At 40.5% G+C, this 21,939-nt stretch overlaps 4 long non-coding RNA genes across 4 annotated transcripts; 2 read left to right on the top strand and 2 right to left on the bottom strand.

Moving 5' to 3' along the window:
• Nucleotides 1-350: 350 nt before the first annotated feature.
• On the bottom strand, nt 351-2,597 carry LOC106592474 (uncharacterized). Its single transcript, XR_001325648.2, has 3 exons — nt 2,299-2,597; nt 1,056-1,129; nt 351-683 (listed from the first exon to the last, which is right to left on the bottom strand). It is a non-coding gene; the product is annotated as an uncharacterized lncRNA (long non-coding RNA).
• On the top strand, nt 2,233-21,265 carry LOC106595941 (uncharacterized). The gene is made up of 5 exons (XR_001326517.2): nt 2,233-2,247; nt 18,343-18,967; nt 19,099-19,170; nt 19,339-19,479; nt 20,217-21,265. It is a non-coding gene; the product is annotated as an uncharacterized lncRNA (long non-coding RNA).
• LOC123724007 (uncharacterized) lies at nt 2,606-5,165 on the top strand. Its single transcript, XR_006762488.1, has 4 exons — nt 2,606-2,872; nt 3,000-3,071; nt 3,240-3,380; nt 4,117-5,165. It is a non-coding gene; the product is annotated as an uncharacterized lncRNA (long non-coding RNA).
• LOC123730981 (uncharacterized) lies at nt 13,543-18,671 on the bottom strand. Its single transcript, XR_006762489.1, has 3 exons — nt 18,394-18,671; nt 14,759-14,832; nt 13,543-14,386 (listed from the first exon to the last, which is right to left on the bottom strand). It is a non-coding gene; the product is annotated as an uncharacterized lncRNA (long non-coding RNA).
• Nucleotides 21,266-21,939: the final 674 nt, after the last annotated feature.

Below are 21,939 nucleotides of genomic sequence, written 5' to 3' on the forward strand. Positions count from 1 at the left end.
TTTCTAATTGAAATACGTTTCTTTACTATATCTCTTTAGTCACTGGGTCAATATCTAAAATAATAGACCACATTAGTTAAAATCAAATACAATCTTAGACAAAATACATCTAGCCTACTATGAATCACTTTTTCCAAATGTTGTTTACAGTTCAGTCATTTAGCAGACACTCTTATCCAGAGCGATTTACAGCAGCAATTAGGGTTAAGTACCTTACTCAAGGGCACATCGGCAGATTATTCACCTAGTCGGGTTGGGGATTCAAACCAGCGACCTTTCAGTTACTGGCCCAACAATCTCAACAGCTAGGTTACCTGCCGTCCCTTTTCAATCAGCAATGGACACATACATTTTGTAAAAGTATTTTATTGCTATTTATAACAAATGTACATAACATACAAATCAGTCATTCATTCAATAGTTTTGTGTGACTGACAGAGAAGTGTTTGCTAATTGTAGGAGTCATGCTTCAGTATCCCTCTATACTTCCTGTTTCTTCAAGTTCAGAACCACCATGATAGAAGCAACAACAAAAACAGGGACAAAGACATAAACCTTCCATAGATGTTGTTGAACGAACCGGTCTGTGGCCACCTTCAGTTTCACTCCAACAGCGATTCCAATGATCAACGTCAAGAATCCAACAGTAACCACCATCAGCGCACAATCTGGCTTATCAGCAGCTGTGACACATACACACACTGAGTATTAATCATTTAGAATCTGCTGCATTTAACAGCATTCAGCAGATCTGTCATTTACTGATACTTGAAAGAATAAAAACAAAACAAGTGGTTATATTTTACTTTGGCATCCCTGTCAGTTTTATGTTCCCTATTCTGTTGGACTACAATAGTACAGTATCACTACTGAACTGTCCTCTTCCATATGATAGGGAAGCTGTTACACTACAATAGTACAGTATCTCTACTGAACTGTCCTCTTCTCTATGATAGGGAAGCTGTTACACTACCATAGTAGAGTATCACTACTGAACTGTCCTCTTCCATATGTAAGGGAAGTTTGGGTTTTAATCATCACGGTACAGCACTCACCTGAAGACATCATGTTGATGTACTTTTCCTCTGTTGTTTATCCTGAACTCAATTCAACTCAATGAAGAGGGTGTCTACAATACAGCATTGAAATTAGACAATGAAGTGATGTTATTTACTGGTTAAACAATGAACATAGAACACAACAAACATAGAAAATAGGACAGAATGAACATAGAACAGAATAAACATAGAACACAAAGAAGAATAAACACAGAACAGAAGAGAATTACCATAGAACAGAATAAACATAGAACTTAGAACACAAAGAAGAATAAACACAGAACAGAAGAGAATTACCATAGAACAGAATAAACATAGAACTTAGAACACAAAGAAGAATAAACACAGAACAGAATTAACATAGAACAGAATAAACACAGAACATGTAACATATAAACATAGAACACAATAACAGATTAAACAGAACAGACTGTTTCACAATAAACAACGAGTCTATTGATTCACCCTTGCTTCAATCTAAGTAACATAATAAAAAATCCCCATTAAAATCCATCAGTTTAAGTTAAAGATACTGTATGTGTTGTTTTGCATGGGCTGCTTCTCAATCTCAGAACTGAAGAACATACGCACATCCAGGCACTTTCCGCAGGCGCTGGAGATGTAGGCAAAGTCATGGAAATGTGTGCAGCGTTTTCTTTTCTGTTTTCCACTGCTTCTCAATCTACCAACTCCGCCTATATCGGACTTCTGCATCTGCGGTGGAGGAAGGTGGCCGAGATACAGCGGTGTTTGTCAGACCATGTGGCATGCAAAAATCAGTCTTCTCACTAAAACGGCTGTAGCGTCCGAACGGTTTGGCCTACAAACGATGTTCTTCGTTTTGCTCTACGACCCCCACACGTGTTATCAGACTTGCCTGAAGTCAGTACCGCCGATGTGCCAACTTCTGTCTGTAGCGTCTGAACGGTTTGGGCTACAAACTAATATGACTCCACTATGGAAAAGGTGGGATTCTCACAAGCACAATGGTATGTGACGGGACTCATCTAAAGTAACTGGTACCATTTTTAAAAAATGAATGGAGGTATGTAGGTAGTTTTGTGGTAGTTATGTCGGTAGTTTTTATGTGTCCATATCTCCTAGATATAGGAAAGTCCCCCCGTGTTTTCCTCATTTACAAAGCAGTACTTGGGACGTTAGCGTGTATCCGTTCATACACATTGTTCAGGTATCCTTGATTCAAATCGAATTTCATCAAACTAAACCATTCAACACCTACCTGTTACTTTGTCCCGTCTGTCTCTGCTGCCTCAGTTAATGTGGTGGTAATTTAAGTTATATTTTCCCTGAACTGAAACCAAGCTGTGAGGCACCACACCCATTCATAGTTCACTCCTGCTTAGTGCCAGATACAAACCATTACTAACACAGGATAATAACACGAACAGTACAGCTATGACTACACCTTCAACAATCTGGAAGTGCCTTTCAGACATGGTGCCTATTCATGAAGGGAAAACAAATGTAACGTTACATCCTGTTAGACTAGTTTGTTGCTTTCCTCGTGCTCGCTATCTGGTCTTGTGTTTGTTTGAGAACTCTGTAGTGACATGGTATATTCATATCATTCTGGAGCATTAGAGGGGCGTGTCATTACAGGTGTTTATCTGATGTTGTCTCGACAACTGGCACAGGTAATACAGCGTTTAGATTCTTAGAGGTAAGAGACCCAGAAGGGAGGGAGGTTGACCTCACATACTTACTACGGCACCAGTCTAGAATGTGTGTAGCCTACAAGTGTTGGTTCACCTGATAGAGAGAAGGACTGGAGCACACAGCAATAGGAATATTAGGTGAGTGTTTAGTTGACTTGCTGCATGGCTTGCTAATTTACACACACACACACACACACACAAACCCTAAAACACCACTGTTTGTGATTTCCTCATTCAGTAATAGTGTTTTCCATAACTTCCTCAGTGTGGTGTGATAACATTACTTGTTGTGAGAGTCTCCTTATCCCCGGCTGAGCTGAGATGGATGTGTGTCAGAGTAAGTTCTTAACTATTCTTGACTTGCTTATTTCCTAATATTAAAAAATACTAAAGATTGAGAAATCACTAAATATCCTGTTGTAGAGCCTTGCTCAGGTCAAACTCCAACGTGTAGAATGTTACATAACAGAAAAAAGTCCAATGACTACATTTACCACCTCATCAGCCAGTCCCACCGGTTAGAACCCAGAGGAGTATCAGCAAAGGATCATGGGAGAAAGAGTCCAGACCCAACTGCTGACTTCCTACAAAGACGAGCTGGTCAGAGCTGCACAGAGTACTCCTGTGTTTCAGAGACCTACAGTGGGTGAGTGACTCATCATAAAGCAACATACTACATTCCATATTGGCCCCTGTATATCTGATATGATTTAGATCTTTAATGGTTTGGTTAGTATTTAGTCAGGTAATGATCCTAGGACAGCCATTAGGACCTGTATTAAAGCTGTACTGTAGATCCACCTTACTCTTTAATGGTTTGGTTAGTATTTAGTCAGGGTAATCTGATCCCAGGACAGCCATTAGGACCTGTATTAAAGCTGTACTGTAGGTCCACCGTACTCTTTGAAAGGCTCTGTGGACATTTCTACACCTTGATTGCACCTATCCAATCCTGTCAGGGCCTACTTACAGGCCAAAAACACAAATCTGACCTCAGATCAGTGTCTTGGGGCTACTTCGTCTTTATCCAACTTTTCCAATCCTGTCAGGCCCCCTTTGTAGGACTAAAACACCAAGTCTGACCTCAGATCAGTGTCTAGGGTACTTCTTTCTCCGTAAATAGTAATATCTCATTTTCAGTCTTTTAGTGAAAGCACGCCATCTAACGGTGATTTGTGAAATACGTTGAATAAATAATCTGCGCCATTTACTTAATTATACTTATTCAACCTACTTATAATACAGTAAAATACAGTACAGTACAATACATTTAGGAATTTATGAGGTTCTTTTCATTAACTTCCCTCAAAGATCATAGATCTCTTCCACGTTGGTGACCGTTTCCCCTGTGAGTAAAGAGGGGTGTGTCTTTCTCTTGGCAGTGCGGTCCAATGAGGTAAAGGAGAGGGAGCGCTACAGATACCAGTGGAGGAAGGAGGACAGGCAGAGAATCGTCAGTGACAGATTGGAGCTCATCGTTGCCATAGTGACGGGGTTGTTGATGGGGGTTCTGACAGGTGGTTTTGGGGGTATTGTCATGGGAGGGTTGACAGGGGCGGTGATATGGTTTACAACAGGACTGGTCAGGAACTGGTGGAGCCCCTGACTTACTGGGAGGCACCATGTGTAGGTTATGGATCTACTTTTATGAAGACATTTGGAGGATAAAACTATTTTAATGTGTATAGATGGAAGGGCTTTGGTGATGGATGATGTTTCTTTGATGCAATTATAAAACTTTAATTATTAATAATTTGGAAGTGAATAAAAGCCCAATATAGAGAGAAAAGAAACAGAGAATATAGTGATTATTTTTAAAGAGAGATAAAACCCTCATATTCATCACCAGTGCTAACCTACTTCTGTTAAGACAGTCCTGATATGGGTCTGAACCTGTTAGTCATGAAGGGATTAAAAGAGAGATTCATCCAGAAATATCTTTCCCTGATTTCATCTGACCAAGTATTCAGATATTGTGTGACAGTAGTTATGGCCAGGCCAATGAAAGACCTTCATCCTACCCTGTAAAATCCTTCAAAATATCAGCAACAAGAACTAATGACTAGATCACCATATATACATTATCAAATCATCGTTTACGTAAACAAACGCAGTGATCTTACTAGAACCCCGATCCAGTGACTGTCAACCCAACACAGTTTGGCTAAGATCTCAGCCCGTATCCAGAAAGTACCTCAGAGTAGGAGTACTGATCTAGGATCTGTCCATATAATCATTATGATCTAAAAGTCAAAAACTGGTGCTAGATCAGCACTCCTACGGGCCCTGGTCACTACTAATCTCAACAATGTTGTTATTGTTGTCGGCTCAATCTGTCATGGAATCAGTAAACCCTGCTCTCTTATCTGTCATGGAATCATTAAACCCTGCTCTCTTATCTGTCATGGAATCAGTAAACCCTGCTCTCTTATCTGTCATGGAATCAGTAAACGCTGCTCTCATATCTGTCATGGAATCAGTAAACGCTGCTCTCATATCTGTCATGGAATCAGTAAACCCTGCTCTCTTATCTGTCATGGAATCAGTAAACCCTGCTCTCTTATCTGTCATGGAATCAGTAAACCCTGCTCTGAATCTGTCATGGAATCAGTAAACCCTGCTCTCTTATCTGTCATGGAATCAGTAAACCTTGCTCTCATATCTGTCATGGAATCAGTAAACCCTGCTCTCTTATCTGTCATGGAATCAGTAAACCCTGGTCTAAATCTGTCATGGAATCAGTAAACCCTGCTCTCATATCTGTCATGAAATCAGTAAACCCTGCTCTCAAATTAACAAAAATATGTAGCCTGATTGGGCTTCTGCTGTTCTTACAGAATAACTGACGAATTTACAAACGCTCAACACCAACTGAATATGGCCAGTGTCAGTAAACGTTGGCAAAAAAAGCATTAAATTGTTTCCAGCAATACAGTTGCAGTCACCAATGCTCTGGATAACATGAAAACAGCCTAACCAGCTCTGCCAGGGTGAGTAAAATTGTCAGAGTGAGCTGTTCTTTCATTTGTGTCTGGAGGTAGCTAGCAAGATAGCCAACGTTAGCCAGTTAGCTTGGGTGCTTGACTGCTGTTGTTAGGTCAGAATGCTCAAATCATCCCTACTCCTCGGCCAGTGAGCGCTCTGACCACTCCGAGAGCGTAACACTCTGAATTTACGAAGGGACAATCTGACAACGGTCTGACTTTACGCCCAGAAAACACTCTGGCACTCCAGATAAAATTACGAACACACCCGTAGTATAAACCAGCCTTTGGTCTTGAAATCTTTGGTTGTTTAGTACATGGCCTCACATGTGAATCCTTAAAGAGATGGCTGGGGTTAAAGTTTAATAGTTTTTTTTTTAAGTTGCAAAATTCAAACTAGGTAAATGAGTAGGTTCTAATCTGTTTGGAGAAGGGGATTGTAAATACAAACAGATTGTTTTAGATGATTTTTACTTTGGCATGCTGGAGACAAATGTGAAACCAGTCATGGAAGCAAACTGAAAACCCAACAAGTGCCCCTTTCGCACAGTAAAGTACAGAATGCTGTGACCTTATGGAATGCTGTGACCTTATGGAATGTTGTGACCTTATGGAATGTTGTGACCTTATGGAATGCTGTGACCTTATGGAATGCTGTGACCTTATGGAATGCTGTGACCTTATGGAATGTTGTGACCTTATGGAATGCTATGACCTTATGGAATGCTGTGATGTTGTGACCTTATGGAATGCTGTGACCTTATGGATTGCTGTGACCTTATGGAATGCTGTGACCTTATGGAATGCTGTGACCTTATGCATCATTTTAACTGTATGGCCTTTTAGCTTGCAGTGATGAAACTTGGAGATGCAAGCTAAATAGGTAGTCTACTGCAGCCTGGAGCATGTGGCCACTGTGTGACAATAATGCTAGTATAAACTCAGACGCAGAGAAACACAGCAGGTAAGGGTAAATCCAGAACATTTACTAAGGTCTTCACAGAAAAACAAAGCAAAAACATACCAGCACACTAATTAAAACATTAGACCTAAGCAAAGAGATCTGCCCACAGAGGAACCTAAATAGCCAGTCAACAGGTGAACCGAGAGGGCAATCAACACACAGGTGAAACCAATGATAACAATCAGGGTAACCTGGACACTAGAAACAAAGTAAGGGTGCCCTCCAGCGGTAAGCTCAGGGAGCACACTCAAAAATGAAACAGAAACCGTGACACACTGGTTGAATCAACGTTGTTTCCACGTCAATTCAAGCAAACAAATCAACGTGATGACATTTAATCAACGTGGATAACCGATTGGATTTGCAAAACGTTTTGTTGTTTTCTTTCACCCAACTTTTAACTTAAATCCAATGACATGGTGGCATTTGTTCTTGATTTCATTTCCAATCCACGGCTAGTTGCCAACTCGATCAAACGTAAATCAAAGCAAGACATTGAACTGTCGTACGACTGTGCCCAGTGGGGGATGACTCACAAAATGTTTTAACCTTACTATTTCCACCATACACTAATCTTCCAACGGGTTGAAGAACGTGTGTCAGTTGTTTTGATGGCTACATTTCATTGGTCTCCTTTCTGAAGACATTCTCCATAGGCTACATTCTAATATTGTGTTAATGACTACCTTCTAGTATTGTTTTGATGGCTACCTTTCATTGGTCTCCTTTCTGAAGACATTCTCCATAGGCTACATTCTAATATTGTGTTAATGACTACCTTCTAGTATTGTTTTGATGGCTACCTTTCATTGGTCTCCTTTCTGAAGACATTCTCCATAGGCTACATTCTAATATTGTGTTAATGACTACCTTCTAGTATTGTTTTGATGGCTACCTTTCATTGGTCTCCTTTCTGAAGACATTCTCCATAGACTACATTCTAATATTGTGTTAATGACTACCTTCTAGTATTGTTTTGATGGCTATCTTTCATTGGTCTCCTTTCTGAAGACATTCTCCATAGACTACATTCTAATATATTTTTGATCTTTTTAACTAGGCAAGTCAGTTAAGAACAATTCTTATTTTCAACGCCGGCCAAGGAACAGTGGGTTAACTGCCTTGTTCAGGGGCAGAACGACACATTTGTACCTTGTCAGCTCAGGGATTCGATCTTGCAATCTTGCAACCTTTCGGTTACAAGTCCAACGCTGAAATAAATGTATTTAGGCTACCTGCCGCCCCTTGATAACTACATTATAATATTGTGTTGTTTTGATGGCTACCTTTCATTAGTTTCCATTCTGAACACATTCTCCATAGGCTACATTCTAATATTGTGTTATTTTGATGGCTACATTCTAATATTGTGTTGTTTTGAAGGTTACACTCTAATATTGTGTTGTTTTGAAGGTTACATTCTAATATTGTGTTGATTTGATGGCTACATTCTAATATTTGTGCCAATCAAATTCTAATTAAATGTACAGTATCTAAAGGGATTGCTTTAGATAAATAAACAGGACAATTAATTGAAGACAAATTCCCTAATCAAGTTGGTAGGCCATCCAATGGGTGTGTTTTCTGGGAATGCATTAAATGTATTTAGTGTGCGCATGGGAGCCACACCTGCAAACCTTGTTATGCACCTGCAATAGATTAGTCTGAATACCAAATACTGAGAAGTGCTTAATCAAAACGCGTAAAAAAGTCTGAATCGGCCTCATGATGCATTTATGAGTTTGAATCCTCAATAACGAATGGCTGTATCACAGATACAATAAAATAGATGTACCAACCCCAGAATGCCCCTTTAACCCCAGTTTAACACTAAAGTCAAAACATCAGATTTTAAACCAAACCATAACCCTAAACACATTGCTAACCGTAATGCCTAACCCTTAAATTAAGACCAAAAAGCAAATTTTTTATTTCCTAATTTTTTACGATAGAGCCAATTTAGACTTTGCAGCTGACCCATCTAGCGGAAATCTCTCAGTTCTGCCTCCAGGTCAAGATGAATGAAAATAAATGTCAACCTGCATTTCATTGATACCCTAACATGTTCTGAGACAACCTTTGACTGCTTCTTGGAAGTTACTTATCAGATCACCTGACACAGGTGGGTGGGCAATCTTTTAACATTTCAATATGATTGTTTAACTGATTTTGAGTCCATATTCAATGTAATAGTACTTGCAGGGGAAACCTGACACAAAACAAGTATGGCATCTTCCTCAGGGAAGTCAGTTAACCCACTGGAGTCCTGGTGTTGTCCCTATGACAACTACTAACTTAACACATATCCTAACATAACTGAGTATTGGTGTTGTCCCTATGACAACTATAACCTTTTTTTTTTTTTTTTTTACTCATTCAGCAAGAAAATAACTGCCAGGTGCCCCCAATGGTTTTGTTGTTGAAAGTGAAGGATCATGATGTATGCCATATAACGTTCCTTTGGATATCCACTGGCCTGCTATCAGTAGTGATGGATCATGATGGGGCCTGTTATTAGTAGTGATGGATCATGATGGGGCCTGTTATCAGTAGTGATGGATCATGATGGGCCTGTTATCAGTAGTGATTAGGCCTGTTATCCACTGACCTGTTATCAGTAGTGATGGGGTTTGTTATCAGTAGTGATGGATCACGATGTGGCCTGCTATTAGTAGTGATGGATCATGATGGGGTCTGTTATCAGTAGCGATGGATCATGATTGGGCCTGTTATCAGTAGTGATGGATCATGATGGTGCTTGTTATCAGTAGTGATGGATCATGATGGGGCCTGTTATCAGTAGTGATGGTTCATGATGGGGTCTGTTATCAGTAGTGATGGATCATGATTGGGCCTGTTATCAGTAGTGATGGATCATGATGGGGCCTGTTATCAGTAGTGATGGGGCCTGTTATCAGTAGTGATGGTTCATGATGGGGCCTGTTATCAGTAGTGATGGATCATGATGGGCCTGTTATCAGTAGTGATGGATCATGATGGGGCTTGTTATGAGTAGTGATGGATCATGATGGGGCCTGTTATCAGTAGTGATGGATCATGATGGGGCCTGTTATCAGTAGTGATGGGGCCTGTTATTAGTAGTGATGGATCATGATGGGCCTGTTATCAGTAGTGATGGATCATGATGGGGCTTGTTATCAGTAGTGATGGATCATGATGGGGCCTGTTATCAGTAGTGATGGATCATGATGGGGCTTGTTATCAGTAGTGATGGATCATGATGGGGCCTGTTATCAGTAGTGATGGTTCATGATGGGGCCTGTTATCAGTAGTGATGGATCATGATGGGGCTTGTTATCAGTAGTGATGGATCATGATGGGGCCTGTTATCAGTAGTGATGGATCATGATGGGGCTTGTTATCAGTAGTGATGGATCATGATGGGGCCTGTTATCAGTAGTGATGGATCATGATGGGGCTTGTTATCAGTAGTGATGGATCATGATGGGGCCTGTTATCAGTAGTGATGGTTCATGATGGGGCCTGTTATCAGTAGTGATGGATCATGATGGGGCTTGTTATCAGTAGTGATGGATCATGATGGGGCATGTTATTAGTAGTGATGGATCATGATGGGGCTTGTTATCAGTAGTGATGGATCATGATGGGGCCTGTTATCAGTAGTGATGGATCATGATGGGGCTTGTTATCAGTAGTGATGGATCATGATGGGGCATGTTATTAGTAGTGATGGATCATGATGGGGCTTGTTATCAGTAGTGATGGATCATGATGGGGCCTGTTATCAGTAGTGATGGATCATAATGGATCTCCTCCCTCAAATACACAGGCATTGAGCATGTTGCTCTACCAAGGAGAGGAAATAATATATACATTTATAAAACTTGTTCATAAAAGAGGGAATTGTTCATAAGAAGGGCCTGAGATCAAAGTCAATATTCAGACCACTAGGGGTCAATGTTTTTAGAGAGGATATCCAGTAAGCCTCACTTTCTAGTAGCAGGATCTCCATGTTTCCTCCTCTCCTTGGTAGAGCAACATGCTCAATGCCTGTGTATTTGAGGGAGGAGATTGGTTGGTTAGCTTCAACAAAGTGAGCTGCTACTGGATAGTCAATGTTCTTACACCTGATTGAGCTGCGGTGTTCAGCTATGCGTTGTTTTAATTGTCTCTTTGTTTGTCCTTCATAGGCTTTTCCACATGAACAGGTGATGAGATAGATTACTCCTTTGGTCTTGCATGAGATGATAACCCTAACAGGGATGTCACCCCTAACAGAGATGATACCCCTAACATGGATGATACCCCTAACATGGATTTTTCGACCTGTATGTGGGTGTCTGAAGAAGGATGTTTTTATAGTGATATTGCACTGTGCGTATGAGCCACATTTGTTGTTCCCATTTGGAATGGTTATCAAGAGTGTCTGAGTGGGCTGAGGGGCAGGTCAGATCTCACTAAGCTATCTCAAATATTGCGACCACGCTTATAGACCACCAGCGGGGGTTCCTTGAAGAGGTGTGCGATTTGTTTTGTCTGATTGCAGAATATGCCAGTGCTTTCTCAGGATTGATTTCATTTTCTCCGAACCCTTGGTGTACTTAGTGCAAAAGACAGTTGCGTTGTTTTTCTTCTTTGGTTGAGTTTTTAGTAATTCCTCTCTTGGTTTTTGAGATATTGTCACCATTGCAGCATCAAGAGTTATGTCCTTGTAGCTTCTCATGTTGAATTCATCTGACTTTCTTTTTAGCATTGCTGTCAAAATCTGTCTGGTGGCCACAGATTCGTTTAACCCTGCATAACTGGCTGTATGGTAGACCATTCTTGAGGTGAATGGGATACATACTATCCGCACATAGCAAGGTATTGCGGTCTGTGGGCTTTGTGTATAAGTCTGTGTGTAATGCATCATTCTCTTTGATGATCCATAAGTCCAGGTAGTTTATTTTTCTCTCATCAGTTTGCATGGTGAATTTGAGGTATTCAGAACTTTTGTTAAGTAGAGTTTGGAATTAATTTAGTTCCTGCTGACTTCCTTCCCAGAGCACATAGACATCATCTATGTATCTCTTCCATAGGAGGATTTTAGAAAGTAAGGAGTGTGTCTCTGTTTTATAAAGGAGTGCTTCCTCAAATTGTCCCAAATATAGGTTTGCATAGTTGGGGTAAAAGGGGGAGCCATGGCTACACCTTGAATTTGAAGGAAAAAGTCTGACTCAAAGACGAAGTAGTATTGGATAATACCAGTTCAGTAAGTTGTAAGATGCAATCATTGGATGCAGCAAGGGTAGAGTTTCTCTGCTGAAGGAAGTGTTGCAGCGCCTGCAAGCCTCTGGTATCCTTCCTAAGCCCTCTATCAGTGAGATCATGTGATTAGTGTCATTGACATAAGATGGGAGATTCTCAACCATCGGTTTAATGTGGTAATCAACAAATGTATAAATGTTTAATGTCACAGAGTTGATTGCTGATACAATGGGTCTACCTGAAGGAGGAGGAGACACTTGTTTGTGTAATTTAGCAACTGTATAGAAAGTTGGTATCTTGGGAAATTTCACACATAGAAATTCAACTTCTTTTTTGGTGATTTGTCCTGATTCCAAACAGCTTTCCACTGTGGACAAGATATTATGCTGGAATTCTAGGGTCACAATTCAGTTTGCGATAGAAGTTACCTTTAGATAATTGTCGGCGACATTCATTCACATAGTTGCACTTGTTTTGTACAAATTCCTCCTCCTTTGTAACATTTATTTTATGATAATGGAAGGATCTGACTTTCAGTCCTTAAGAGCCATTCTCTCGTCTCTACTCAGGTTATCAGAGGATTTGTGTTTCTGTTTATCTTTCAGTAGGTCACATACATCATTTTCAACAATCCTGCAGAAGGTTTCTATGGGGGCATTGCGTTTGGGGGGAGGTACAAATTAACTTTTTGCTCTAAATGTTGTTCTCTCAGAGTTCTCAGGTACCTCAGCTGGGTTAATGGCTTCATCTCCTCCTTGACTCAAGGTAGGACAGGTAAGTCTATTGATTAGCATGATAGACCAATGTACATCTCACTGAGGATGACATTTCAAGTGGAGTCATGAAGTTTCACTCTTATCAAAGAACTCACACAATCTCAGATTATGAAGAAACTTAAATAGATCGATCTGGACATTAATGTATGCAGTGGGTACAAACTATAACCACTTATTGAGAACACGAAGGTGAGCTGATGTCAGGGTCATAACCCCTTATTGAGAACACTGAGGTGAGCTGATGTCAGGGTCATAACCCCTTATTGACAACACTGAGGTGAGCTGATGTCAGGGTCATAACCCCTTATTGAGAACACTGAGGTGAGCTGATGTCAGGGTCATGACCCCTTATTGAGAACACTGAGGTGAGCTGATGTCAGGGTCATAACCCCTTATTGAGAACACTGAGGTGAGCTGATGTCAGGGTCATAACCCCTTATTCAGAACACTGAGGTGATCTGATGTCAGGGTCATAACCCCTTATTGAGAACACTGAAGTGAGCTGAGGTCAGGGTCATAACCCCTTATTGAGAACACTGAGGTGAGCTGATGTCAGGGTCATAACCCCTTATTGAGAACACTGAGGTGAGCTGATGTCAGGGTCTTACTTGATAAGTTGAAGACATGTATCTCCTGTGGACTGGGGGCCCGTCCTGGGTCTCAATCGGTAGGTGTCATGGGGTGGTGGTGGATAACTTCTTCCCACGACGTATGCACCGAACCCTCTTACCTGCTGGGGGTGTTGGCCTCAACGTTGTCCAATGTGTTTTTCTAATTTAAATATGTTTTATTTACTACATCTCTTTAGTCACTGGGTCAAAGTTCAAAGGTCAATATCTAAAATAATAGACCACGTTAGTTAAAATCTGTTTTATTATTTGGTTTAATCAGCCCAGAAGATACTGACATGTTGATGAGCAGAAACAAATGAGTTGAAGTGACACATGCAATTGGTTACAAAAACATATTATTAAGTACATTTTCAACTGATCAATAAGGCACTTACAATTATAAATCACACACATCGACAAAGTACAAGAAAAGTACGAGTACACACAGAGATGGCCAGAGATGGAAAGGGATCTTAGTCACATTCAAATGGGATGACAAATACAATCTTAGACAAATACATCTAGCCTACCATAAATCACTTTTTCAAAACGTTGTTTACAGTTCAGTCATTTAGCAGACGCTCTTATCCAGAGCGATTTACAAGAGCAATTAGGGTTAAGTTCCTTGCTCAAGGGCACATCGGCAGATTTTTTCACATTTGGCTTGGTTGGAGATTCAAACCAGCGACCTTTCAGTTACTGGCCCAACAATCTCAACAGCTAGGTTACCAGCCACCCCTTTCCATCAACAATGGACACATGCATTTTGGAAAAGTATTTTATTGCTATGTATAACAAATGTACAAATCAGTCATTCATTCAATAGTTTTGTGTGACTGACAGAGAAGTGTTTGCTAATTGTAGGAGTCATGCTTCAGTATCCCTCTATACTTCCTGTTTCTTCAAGTTCAGAACCACCATGATAGAAGCAACAACAAAAACAGGGACAAAGACATAAACCTTCCATAGATGTTGTTGAACGAACCGGTCTGTGGCCACCTTCAGTTTCACTCCAACAGCGATTCCAATGATCAACGTCAAGAACCCAACAGTAACCACCATCGGCTCACAATCTGGCTTATCAGCAGCTGTGACACATACACACACTGAGTATTAATCATTTAGAATCTGCTGCATTTAACAGCATTCAGCAGATCTGTCATTTACTGATACTTGAAAGAATAAAAACAAAACAAGTGGTTATATTTTACTTTGGCATCCCTGTCAGTTTTATGTTCCCTATTCTGTTGGACTACAATAGTACAGTATCACTACTGAACTGTCCTCTTCCATATGATAGGGAAGCTGTTACACTACAATAGTACAGTATCTCTACTGAACTGTCCTCTTCTCTATGATAGGGAAGCTGTTACACTACCATAGTAGAGTATCACTACTGAACTGTCCTCTTCCATATCTAAGGGAAGTTTGGGTTTTAATCATCACGGTACAGCACTCACCTGAAGACATCATGTTGATGTACTTTTCCTCTGTTGTTTATCCTGAACTCAATTCAACTCAATGAAGAGGGTGTCTACAATACAGCATTGAAATTAGACAATGAAGTGATGTTATTTACTGGTTAAACAATGAACATAGAACACAACAAACATAGAAAATAGGACAGAATGAACATAGAACAGAATAAACATAGAACACAAAGAAGAATAAACACAGAACAGAAGAGAATTACCATAGAACAGAATAAACATAGAACAGAATAAACATAGAACATAGAACAGAATAAACATAGAACACAAAGAAGAATAAACACAGAACAGAAGAGAATTACCATAGAACAGAATAAACATAGAACTTAGAACACAAAGAAGAATAAACACAGAACAGAATTAACATAGAACAGAATAAACATAGAACTTAGAACACAAAGAAGAATAAACACAGAACAGAAGAGAATTACCATAGAACAGAATAAACATAGAACAGAATAAACATAGAACATAGAACACAAAGAAGAATAAACACAGAACAGAAGAGAATTACCATAGAACAGAATAAACATAGAACAGAATAAACATAGAACATAGAACAGAATAAACATAGAACTTAGAACACAAAGAAGAATAAACACAGAACACAAGAGAATTACCATAGAACAGAATAAACATAGAACAGAATAAACATAGAACATAGAACAGAATAAACATAGAACTTAGAACACAAAGAAGAATAAACACAGATAACAAGAGAATTACCATAGAACAGAATAAACATAGAACATAGAACAGAATAAACATAGAACAGAATAAACATAGAAAATAGTACAGAAAACTCAGAACAGAATAAACATATAATAGAATAAACATAGAATATAGAACAGAATAAACATAGAACAGAATAAACATAGAACAGAATAAACACAGGGGCGTCAGGTAACCTAGTGGTTAGAGTGTTGGACTTGTAACCGAAAGCCTTTTGGACTGGGTCTGTAGACTTTTCCATGTGAATATTAAAGTCACCAGAAATTAGAATATTATGTGCCATGACTACAAGGTATGATTGGAATTCAGGGAACTCAGTGAGGAACGCTGTATATGGCCCAGGAGGCCTGTAAACAGTAGCTATAACAAGTGATTGAGTAGGCTGCATAGATTTCTTGACTAGAAGCTCAAAAGACAAAAACATTTATTTTTTTTGTAAATTGAAATTTTCTATCTTAAATTTTAGCAACACCTCCACCTTTGCGGGACGCGCGGGGATATGGTCACTAGTGTAACCAGGAGGTGAGGCCTCATTTAACACAGTAAATTCATCAGGCATAAGCCATGTTTCAGTCAGGCCAATCACATCAAGATTATGATCAGTGATTACTTCAACTGCCTTTGAAGTGAGGGATCTAACATTAAGTAGCCCTATTTTGAGATGTGAGGTATCACAATCTCTTTCAATAATGGCAGGAATGGAGGAGGTCTTTATTCCAGTGAGATTGCTAAGGCGAACACCGACATGTTTAGTTTTGCCCAACCTAGGTCGAGGCACAGACACAGTCTCAATGGGCTGACTGAGCTGAGCTGACTACACTGACTGTGCTAGTGGCAGACTCCACTTAGCTGGCAGGCTGGCTAACAGCCTGCTGCCTGGCCTGCATCCTATCTCATTGTGGAGCTTGGGGAGTTAGAGCCCTGTCTATGTTCATAGATAAGATGAGAGCACCCCTTCAGCTAGGATGGAATCCGTCACTCCTCAACGGGCCAGGCTTGGTCCTGTTTGTGGGTGAGTCCCAGAAAGAGGGGCAATTATCTACAAATTCTATCTTTTGGTAGGGGCAGAAAACAGTTTTCAACCAGCGATTGAGTTGTGAGACTCTGCTGTAGAGCTCATCCCTCCCCCTAACTGGGAGGGGGCCAGAGACAATTACTCGATGCCGACACATCTTTTTAGCTGATTTACACGCTGAAGCTATGTTGCGCTTGGTGACCTCTGACTGTTCCATCCTAACATCGTTGGTGCTGACGTGGATAACAATATCCCTATACTCTACACTCTCCAGTTTTAGCTTTAGCCAGCACCATCTTCAGATTAGCCTTTACGTCGGTAGCCCTTCCCCCTGGTAAACAGTGTACGATCGCTGGATGATTCTTTTTAAGTCTAATACTGCGGGTAATGGAGTCACCAATGACTAGGGTTTTCAATTTGTCAGAGCTAATGGTGGGAGGCTTCGGCGTCTCAGACCCCATAACAGGAGGAGCAGAGACCAGAGAAGGCTCGGCCTCTGACTCCGACTTGCTGTTAATGGGGAGAACCGGTTGAAAGTTTCTGTCGGCTGATTGAGCGACACCGGTTGAGCATTCCTACAGCGGTTTCCCTCCAGAAGCCATTAGAAAGTTGTCCGGCTGCGGGGACTGTGCGAGGGGGTTTATACTACTATCTGTACTTACTGGTGGCACAGACGCTGTTTCATCCTTTCTTACACTAAAATTACCCTAACGATTGAGTCTGAAGCTGGGCTTGCAGCTTTTCCTAGCCACCGTGCTTCTACACCTGCATTGCTTGCTGTTTGGGGTATTAGGCTGGGTTTCTGTACAGCACTTTGAGATGTCAGCTGATGTAAGAAGGGCTTTATAAATAAATTCGATTTTTGATAATTTTTTTGTTTTTAGTAACCGAAAGGTTGCAAGATCCAATCCCCGAGCTGACAAGGAAAGAATCTGTTGTTCTGCCCCTGAACAAGGCAGTTAACCCACTGTTCCTAGGCTGTCTTTGAAAATAAGAATTTGTTTTTAACTTAAATAAAGGTCAAATAAAAGAACAGAATAAAATTAGAACTGAATAAACAGAGCACACTGTTTTACGATAAACTATGAGTCTATTGATGCACCCGTGCGTCAATCTAAGGAAAATAATCAAAAATACCCATCAAAATCCGTCAGTTTAAGATAGAGATATAATATCTGTTTTGTTGCATGGGCTGCGTCTCAATCCACCACATCCGCCGATATCGGCCTTCCACATCTGGTGTTTGTCAGACAATGAGGCAATTGGTCTTCTCACTAAAACATTGCTTTGGGCTACAAACTAATATGACCACACTATGGAAAGGGGAGATTCTCACAAACACAATGGTATTTTGCTCTATGGCCCCCATAAGTGGACTCATCTGAAGTAACTGGTACCATTTTTAAAAAATGTAAGGAAGTATGGAGGTAGTTTTGTGGTTAAATATGTTTCCATATCTCCTAGATACAGGAAAGACACTTCAAAACCTTATTTCTTATGATACATATTTGACTGTCTGTTTTGCCATTGATGAATGTGTTTCTATGGTCTATAGTAGTAACACCCCCCCTACATGTTTTACTCATTTACAAAGCAGTTGTCACGACACTTACGGAAGGTGGCGCCCCTCCTCCTTACTTTTGCACACCTTGCACTCCATACCTTGCATATTTTCCGTGTGGATATTTTTATTAAATTCATTAACGGAATCTTTCTGTCTCCTGCGCCTGACTCTTCGGAATCCACAAGCAACCCATTGTGACAGCAGTACTGGAGACATTAACATGCTTTCCTACACATTGTTCAGGTATCCTTGATTCAAATCGAATTTCATCAAACTAAACCATTCAACACCTACCTGTTACTTTGTCCCGTCTGTCTCTGCTGCCTCAGTTAATGTGGTGGTAATTTAAGTTATATTTTCCCTGAACTGAAACCAAGCTGTGAGGCACCACACCCATTCATAGTTCACTCCTGCTTAGTGCCAGATACAAACCATTACTAACACAGGATAATAACACGAACAGTACAGCTATGACTACACCTTCAACAATCTGGAAGTGCCTTTCAGACAAGGTGCCTATTCATGAAGGGAAAACAAATGTAACGTTACATCCTGTTAGACTAGTTTGTTGCTTTCCTCGTGCTCGCTATCTGGTCTTGTGTTTGTTTGAGAACTCTGTAGTGACATGGTATATTCATATCATTCTGGAGCATTAGAGGGGCGTGTCCTTACAGGTGTTTATCTGATGTTGTCTCGACAACTGGCACAGGTAATACAGCGTTTAGATTCTTAGAGGTAAGAGACCCAGAAGGGAGGGAGGTTGACCTCACATACTTACTACGGCACCAGTCTAGAATGTGTGTAGCCTACAAGTGTTGGTTCACCTGATAGAGAGAAGGACTGGAGCACACAGCAATAGGAATATTAGGTGAGTGTTTAGTTGACTTGCTGCATGGCTTGCTAATTTACACACACACACACACACACACACACAAACCCTAAAACACCACTGTTTGTGATTTCCTCATTCAGTAATAGTGTTTTCCATAACTTCCTCAGTGTGGTGTGATAACATTACTTGTTGTGAGAGTCTCCTTATCCCCGGCTGAGCTGAGATGGATGTGTGTCAGAGTAAGTTCTTAACTATTCTTGACTTGCTTATTTCCTAATATTAAAAAATACTAAAGATTGAGAAATCACTAAATATCCTGTTGTAGAGCCTTGCTCAGGTCAAACTCCAACGTGTAGAATGTTACATAACAGAAAAAAGTCCAATGACTACATTTACCACCTCATCAGCCAGTCCCACCGGTTAGAACCCAGAGGAGTATCAGCAAAGGATCATGGGAGAAAGAGTCCAGAGCCAACTGCTGACTTCCTACAAAGACGAGCTGGTCAGAGCTGCACAGAGTACTCCTGTGTTTCAGAGACCTACAGTGGGTGAGTGACTCATCATAAAGCAACATACTACATTCCATATTGGCCCCTGTATATCTGATATGATTTAGATCTTTAATGGTTTGGTTAGTATTTAGTCAGGTAATGATCCTAGGACAGCCATTAGGACCTGTATTAAAGCTGTACTGTAGATCCACCTTACTCTTTAATGGTTTGGTTAGTATTTAGTCAGGGTAATCTTATCCCAGGACAGCCATTAGGAGCTGTATTAAAGCTGTACTGTAGGTCCACCGTACTCTTTGAAAGGCTCTGTGGACATTTCTACACCTTGATTGCACCTATCCAATCCTGTCAGGGCCTACTTACAGGCCAAAAACACAAATCTGACCTCAGATCAGTGTCTTGGGGCTACTTCGTCTTTATCCAACTTTTCCAATCCTGTCAGGCCCCCTTTGTAGGACTAAAACACCAAGTCTGACCTCAGATCAGTGTCTAGGCTACTTCTTTCTCCGTAAATAGTAATATCTCATTTTCAGTCTTTTAGTGAAAGCACGCCATCTAACGGTGATTTGTGAAATACGTTGAATAAATAATCTGCACCATTTACTTAATTATACTTATTCAACCTAGTTATAATACAGTAAAATACAGTACAGTACAATACATTTAGGAATTTATGAGGTTCTTTTCATTAACTTCCCTCAAAGATCATAGATCTCTTCCACGTTGGTGACCGTTTCCCCCTGTGAGTAAAGAGGGGTGTGTCTTTCTCTTGGCAGTGCGGTCCAATGAGGTAAAGGAGAGGGAGCGCTACAGATACCAGTGGAGGAAGGAGGACAGGCAGAGAATCGTCAGTGACAGATTGGAGCTCATCGTTGCCATAGTGACGGGGTTGTTGATGGGGGTTCTGACAGGTGGTTTTGGGGGTATTGTCATGGGAGGGTTGACAGGGGCGGTGATATGGTTTACAACAGGACTGGTCAGGAACTGGTGGAGCCCCTGACTTACTGGGAGGCACCATGTGTAGGTTATGGATCTACTTTTATGAAGACATTTGGAGGATAAAACTATTTTAATGTGTATAGATGGAAGGGCTTTGGTGATGGATGATGTTTCTTTGATGCAATTATAAAACTTTAATTATTAATAATTTGGAAGTGAATAAAAGCCCAATATAGAGAGAAAAGAAACAGAGAATATAGTGATTATTTTTAAAGAGAGATAAAACCCTCATATTCATCACCAGTGCTAACCTACTTCTGTTAAGACAGTCCTGATATGGGTCTGAACCTGTTAGTCATGAAGGGATTAAAAGTGAGATTCATCCAGAAATATCTTTCCCTGATTTCATCTGACCAAGTATTCAGATATTGTGTGACAGTAGTTATGGCCAGGCCAATGAAAGACCTTCATCCTACCCTGTAAAATCCTTCAGAATATCAGCAACAAGAACTAATGACTAGATCACCAAATATACATGATCAATTAATAGTTTACGTAAACAAACATAGTGATCTTACTAGAACCCCGATCCAGTGACTGTCAACCCAACACAGTTTGGCCAAGATCACAGCCCGTATCCAGAAAGTACCTCAGAGTAGGAGTACTGATCTAGGATCTGTCCATATAATCATTATGATCTAAAAGTCAAAAACTGGTGCTAGATCAGCACTCCTACGGGCCCTGGTCACTACTAATCTCAACAATGTTGTTATTGTTGTCGGCTCAATCTGTCATGGAATCAGTAAACCCTGCTCTCTTATCTGTCATGGAATCATTAAACCCTGCTCTCTTATCTGTCATGGAATCAGTAAACCCTGCTCTCTTATCTGTCATGGAATCAGTAAACGCTGCTCTCATATCTGTCATGGAATCAGTAAACGCTGCTCTCATATCTGTCATGGAATCAGTAAACCCTGCTCTCTTATCTGTCATGGAATCAGTAAACCCTGCTCTCTTATCTGTCATGGAATCAGTAAACCCTGCTCTGAATCTGTCATGGAATCAGTAAACCCTGCTCTCTTATCTGTCATGGAATCAGTAAACGCTGCTCTCATATCTGTCATGGAATCAGTAAACCCTGCTCTCTTATCTGTCATGGAATCAGTAAACCCTGCTCTGAATCTGTCATGGAATCAGTAAACCCTGCTCTCTTATCTGTCATGGAATCAGTAAACCTTGCTCTCATATCTGTCATGGAATCAGTAAACCCTGCTCTCTTATCTGTCATGGAATCAGTAAACCCTGGTCTCAATCTGTCATGGAATCAGTAAACCCTGCTCTCATATCTGTCATGAAATCAGTAAACCCTGCTCTCAAATTAACAAAAATATGTAGCCTGATTGGGCTTCTGCTGTTCTTACAGAATAACTGACGAATTTACAAACGCTCAACACCAACTGAATATGGCCAGTGTCAGTAAACGTTGGCAAAAAAAGCATTAAATTGTTTCCAGCAATACAGTTGCAGTCACCAATGCTCTGGATAACATAAAAACAGCCT

The sequence above is a fragment of the Salmo salar genome, chromosome ssa02 (assembly GCF_905237065.1).
Source record: "Salmo salar chromosome ssa02, Ssal_v3.1, whole genome shotgun sequence".
Taxonomy (NCBI): domain Eukaryota; kingdom Metazoa; phylum Chordata; class Actinopteri; order Salmoniformes; family Salmonidae; genus Salmo; species Salmo salar.